Source organism: Euphorbia lathyris, chromosome 1 (genome assembly GCF_963576675.1).
Source record: "Euphorbia lathyris chromosome 1, ddEupLath1.1, whole genome shotgun sequence".
In the NCBI taxonomy this organism is placed as follows: Eukaryota; Viridiplantae; Streptophyta; class Magnoliopsida; order Malpighiales; family Euphorbiaceae; genus Euphorbia; species Euphorbia lathyris.
Window position 1 is genome coordinate 109,776,992 of NC_088910.1, and position 6,153 is coordinate 109,783,144.

Genomic DNA, 6,153 nt, shown 5'->3' on the forward strand with positions numbered 1-6,153 from the left:
ACCAACTATGTAAACATAGTTTTATATCATATAATCGCATTCTACATTATAAGTACTAATTTTACCTATTTTGAGGGCTACTCGGAACTGAACCACTGTTCGTCAAGGGTGTTTCGGAGGGTCGGGAGACCCTCCCTTACCCCTGGCTCCGTCCCTGTTTGTTATGCACTAAAATTATTTTTATTCAATTGAATTTGTTTTTTTTATGAAATTTAGATGGTAAAAAAAGTACAAAAATTGACTAGGTACTCGTGGGGACTGCCTCCAAAAGCAAAGTTTGCACATTAGAAATAAGTATGGGGCAATCCACTCCATAAGATCAAATTAACATCCAACCACAGATTGATATCAAAGGAAAAGCCATTGAAATATTTAGACAACTGATATTATTGAAGGGGAAGTGGAAAAACACATTCAAAGAGAAAGAAAAATAAAACACAATGAGCTTCAAGGCTAACTAACAAATCCCAAAATACTCCGTCCTGATAGAATAGAATCAATCGACATCTATTAATCTATCTATCTATTAATATAATAAAAGCAGTAAACTTAAAAGCTGATGTGTCAAAAAAATTAGAGCTTGAATGCTGAAATGTCTTTCAATCTCCACGATCTTTCTCAACCGCTTCCCTCAAACCATATCTAAATCTAAATCAGTTTGCAAGACCAAGATGTCGAAATTGTAACATCCTGCCATCCCTTTCTCCATCACCACATCGTCCCAAGAATTCAATGGTATCCCATTTTTAGATTACTCTGCTTAACTTTTCTTAAGGGTAAGTTTTCTTATTGATTTGCTTTTAAAATTTTAGGTTATTATGTTCTATGGATTTTGGGTTAAATTTAAATGTTGTTGTGTTTCTCTCATCTATCTGATTCTTTTCTTTTACATTTTTTGCAATCTCTTTTCTCTGATCTTTACACAATCAATGATTTACTCAAACTTGGTTCAATTTGGGATTTTAGATTTCGAAATCCGCAGATCTAACTTATAATTTATCCATGTCAATCGTTTGAATGATGATATTTTTGAAAATGTTAATGTGCACACTTTTATATTAGTTTCGTGATTTTGTATTCAGTTGAGATAAGAAGACGGGGCTCTCTTTCACCAATCTTTTCAACCGGCTCTTTGATACGAAAGGAATGTGAATTCTTATGGCAGGTAAGACCACCATTTTCTTCATGGTAGATTAGATTTCATTATTTTTCTTCATGTTAGATTATGTTACATATAATTAGTAGATTACATTTCTTAATTCAGAACCCATGTACTTTTTGCTTAACTGCTGCAATTTTGACTTTTTCTTTTTCTCTCTTACATAGCATGGTTGTGCTTCCCATTTGGTTAAACCATATTATAGTAATAGATTAATAAATGAAAACAACTTACTTTTCAAATTTTGTGTGCAAAATAGAGTCATTTTAAACGCATATAGTTGTTCTAAAAGAATGTTAGCTTTAATGAGCATCATTTGGATATTAAGTTTCTCTAATCTCTTTAGTATGATTTCTAGAATGACATTGATCTTTCAAGTGCAGTATGTGAAGAGCTAGAAACAGTGAACCTTCACTATTTAATTTTGTAATATTCTCTGAGAATTTGAAAATTATCAATTGTGTACTCTAATAGAGGATATCTATGTGTTTTAGAAATAAATGTATAACCTTATTAGGTTAATTTTCCGTTCTTATACTGTGTTTTTGTAGGAATGGCTGCTCTGGATGCATGACAAACTCAGATTGTAATGTCCATTAATTCTCCTCATAAGACAACAGGAGTTGAACGGGATGAGGCACTTTTAAAGGCTGTCCTTGGAATTCTGAGAATACAAGGGATTCAAGAAATTATTTCTGCCTATTGACCTTCATTTTGCTCTTAAATTCTCTATGCTTTTATTGGTAGGTAGTTAATATTGATTTTAATCTTTTTCTTGATATTTATTGTCCTTTTTCCATTTGTTAGGTCTACAGTATGTTATGTTGATTTTCTTTGTTGTGCTCTTTTGTTAGGTTAGTTTGTCTATTCTTTTCATTAATTTTTGCTTACATAACAATGATAAAATTGATGCCATACATATGAAAATGTTTTTTTGTTGTACTGTTTTCTAATAATTTGGTTTCAATTTAATCTTGGTTGATTTTTATTTTTTTTTGCTGTTTGGTTAGGTCTATAGTATGTTTTGTTGAATTTCTTTTTCGTGCTTTTTTTAGGTTATTTTGTTTATTTTTTTCTTCAATTGTTGTTTATAGAATGCTGATATTTTCATTAACAGTTGGTTTGTTTTTGCAAGGCTTCTATCTGCAGAATTCCTCATTCTCAATGCTGTTACGGTTTGTTGTTTGCTGTTTGAAAAAACACAGGAGGTGTGTAACCAAACACCTGAAACTCTCATTTTTAAAGTGAAAAGACAAACAGGAAGTGAAAAGGAGCAACCAAACACCCCTTAGACTGTTTGATAAAAAAATTGGGATTGGCTTATGATTCGGGATACGAGTAAAAGGCCCAAGAAGGCCCAAGCAAGCAGAAGGGCCCAGGGCCCAAGCACCCTCTATAAATACACAACTCACATTGGAAGCTAGGGGCGGGTAATCTTTTCAATCACTTGCACATTACATTCAATAAATTCTCTTGAGCGACTAACTGTCTTGCTCGTCGGAGTATCCGCAGGGACCCTTCCCGACGCAGGGGCGAGCCATCGATAATCCAGAGTACCTCTCCGGAGACCAGGATCACTGTGTTCACATACCTGATTATTTGGTGCGGTGAGCGTGGACTACAAGTGACTCCGGATCTTCAAACAAGATGCAAACCCCTAATGACTCGGCTCCAACGGTGGTACCCGAAGCTGGAGCGACCAGCTCCACGACTCACGCCGGAGGCGAGGTTTTCAAACTACGCAGGTCGTACACACGGCGGCTCAAATGAAGGTCATTGACCAACAGAGAAGCTTGCAGGAGGAGAATGCCAAAATTTGGCAATGCCTCAAGGAGGCGACAGAGTTATAGAGGGAGGGAGCCCTCCCGGAGCAGGGCCCGGAAGCAGCGATCATCGCGGGAAAAGAAGCCGGAGTCGGAATCACCAGAGAAGGCGAGGAGCGGCGAGCGGGAGCCATAGCCGCAGATAGCGAAGAATTGTTGGAACTAAAAATTCAGCGTTTTCTCGACAAAAGGGCACTCGGGGGTGTAATGGGAGGTAGCATCACGTCCAGCAAAACACCACTGGTGCAAAGGATAATCGAGAAAAGGTTCCCGCGTGACTGGAAAGCTCCTCGACTGGCCCAATACTCAGGGACCGAGGACCCCAACGATCATGTGGCGTCGTTCATGAGCACCATAAATTTATACTCGAAGGACGAAGACATCATGTGCAAGGTCTTCCCCACCACTCTCTCATCCAGCGCGCAGGAATGGTATCGGGGACTTGCCCCGGAGTCTATCGATTCGTTTGATCTCCTGAAGGACCTTTTTCTCTCTCGTTTTGCCGCAGCGGCAAAGGTCAGGAAAATCAGTTCGGACCTCAACGGTCTTAAGCAGCGAATAACCGAGCTTCTGCGCAATTTCCTATCGAGGTTTCATCACATGGCCTCGCAAGTCAAAGGCCTCAACCTGGAGGTGGCCCATGACGCCTTAGCAAAGGGGACCACTTGCGAGCCTCTAAAGCAGAAGTGTTTCCGAAAGATGCCTAGATCCTTCGAAGAACTGATGACCATGGCACAAACGTTTGTCCGATACGATGACTGTGACCGACCCGCCGGATACGAGGAAACAGAGAGGGATAAGGCCAAGGGTGACACACAAAAGCAGGAAAGAAGCAGAGCGGCCTCGGAATCACGTGAGGAGGTCCGAGTCCGCAGGGAGGCGCCGATGCCCTATCCGGCCCGTGCTGAGCGCACCAACCCGGAGCGAAGGGGGGACAGATCCCGGGGCAAGGAGGTGCATTACGCCACTCAGCATCAGCCTCGTCGGTTCACACAATAGTTTTCGGTCGGTGATAAGGACAAAACCCGAGCAGAAAAGGAATACTGCAAGTACCACAGATCCTCCGGACATTCCACGGATAACTGTTATCAACTACAGAAAGAGGTCGAGCGAATCATGGAGCAGGGGGCGCCGCCAAAGGCGAGCAGGCAAAGAGAGCAAAGCCCGAAGCAAAGGGAGGCGGGGCAAGCAGAGGAGTCGAAGAAGCCAAGGTATCATGGAGAGATACACGTCATAAGGGAGGGAGCATCGGCACTTTCCGCACAGCCCGACTGCTCCCGAAAGAGAAAGGCGATCGGACAGACGTTAACAGTGCAGCCTCCACTCCGAACTAGCCACTCGGAGGCCCTTGTCGTCACTATGAGCATCGCAGGTTTCAAAACTCACCGAGTGCTTGTCGACACCGGAAGTTCAGTGAACCTGCTCACCTGGGCGGCACTCCGCGCTATGAAGAATACTCGCACCGCCCTCCGGGCTGGGACTTTCCCCCTGGTCGGCCTTTCAGAAATCGAGGTGCCGGTAAAAGGAGTTATAACACTACCGACTATCTTGGCCGAAGAGGTAGAAGAGGTCGAGAAGGCCGCAGAATGGGTGGTGGTCGATATCCCCTTGGCTTACAACGCCATTATCGGGAGGCCTCTCCTGGCCGCCCTGAGGGCCACGGTGGATATCTCCGAATTGTGCTTAACGTTGCCCTCCCCGTGTGGAAAGATCACCGTCCAGGGTGACCGTATGCTGGCCAAAAAGCTACAGTGGGAGGCAACTCAACCTCGAACAGCGCTCTACTTAGAAGACGGGCTGATGGACATGAGGGGTTACAATCCCGTGCCCATTGAACCAGTCGACGACTGTATCCTCGGGGATGGCATGATAGTGAAAATGGGAACGAAGCTCGCTTCCCCGCTGGACGAGGAAATCAAGGCTGTCCTAAAGGAGCATTAAGATGTTTTCGCCTGGCGCACCGAGGACATCACGGGGGTCGCCCATGAGAGAGCAATGCATAAGCTGAATATCGACCCCTTCGTCGAACCAATGAAGCAGAAGATGAGAGTGCAGGCGAAAGACAAGCAGGCGGCAGTAAAAGAAGAAATTGGCAAACTCCTAGCTGTAAAATTTATCCGCGAGGTCAACTATCCGGACTGGCTTTCTAATGTTGTACTTGTAAAGAAAGCCAGCGGAAAGTACCGTATGTGTGTAGATTTCACGAATGTCAATAAAGCCTGCCCCAAGGATTCTTATCCGCTGCCTAACATAGATCAACTCCTAGATCAGACGGCTGGTCGAAAGATCTTGTCGCAGTTTGACGCCATCGCCGGTTTCCAGCAGATCCCTTTGGACCCTGCCGACGCCGAAAAGACCTCCTTCATTACGCACGAGGGGACATATTGCTATAACGTCATGCCTTTCGGGTTAAAGAATGCAGGGGCCACGTACCAGCGTTTGGTAGATAAGATGTTCGCCCATCTCATCGGTAAGACGGTACAGGTGTACATCGACGACATGGTGGTCCTAAGCACCGAAGAGCCTATAACCTCAAGCTGAACCCGGAAATTTGTCAGGGTGCATCTGATTCACAACCTTAGTGAATTCCTCAAAGGTAAAAGAGAAAATAAGGTCCCCATTCATATATTTAGACACCTTCTCAGGAAAATTCACAATTTCATCACAATTAGCCTCCTCGCTACCCTTGAAGACCCTCTCAAAGTAATCCTTGGCGACATTACCTAGTCCCTGAATTCTCGACACCTCGATTCCCTCATCATTTATCAAGCTTGATATCCTGTTGATATGCTTTATCGCTTTTACACTTGCATGAAAAGCTTTTTCATCATTAACGCACATGTCGAAAACTCGGGTTGCGTTCTGGATAGACTGCATAACGAGAACAGAAGTTAGAAGATAAAAAGCTTGCAAAAGATGACACAAGGCTGAAGAATGCGAATAGGAGAACTCACCACACCAAGGGCCGATAAGGTCTCCAGGCCCATATTTATTTTCGAAGCCCCCTCCATCCGCTGATGCTCGCCGGGAACCCGGGCCACACGGGCCATCGCGCGAGCCAGATCGGAAGTCATCATATCAGAGTGCACCGACAAATTCATCACATAATCCCTGAACTTGGAAATTTTCATTTCCATCCTCTTGACCATTTCCGGATGATCCCCTACCCGA

The 6,153-nt window shown here is 43.9% G+C and overlaps 1 long non-coding RNA gene across 1 annotated transcript; it reads left to right on the plus strand.

Annotated features, from left to right (window-relative positions):
- Nucleotides 1–641: 641 nt before the first annotated feature.
- LOC136213364 (uncharacterized) lies at nt 642–2,500 on the plus strand. Its single transcript, XR_010680485.1, has 4 exons — nt 642–776; nt 1,083–1,165; nt 1,711–1,902; nt 2,295–2,500. It is a non-coding gene; the product is annotated as an uncharacterized lncRNA (long non-coding RNA).
- Nucleotides 2,501–6,153: the final 3,653 nt, after the last annotated feature.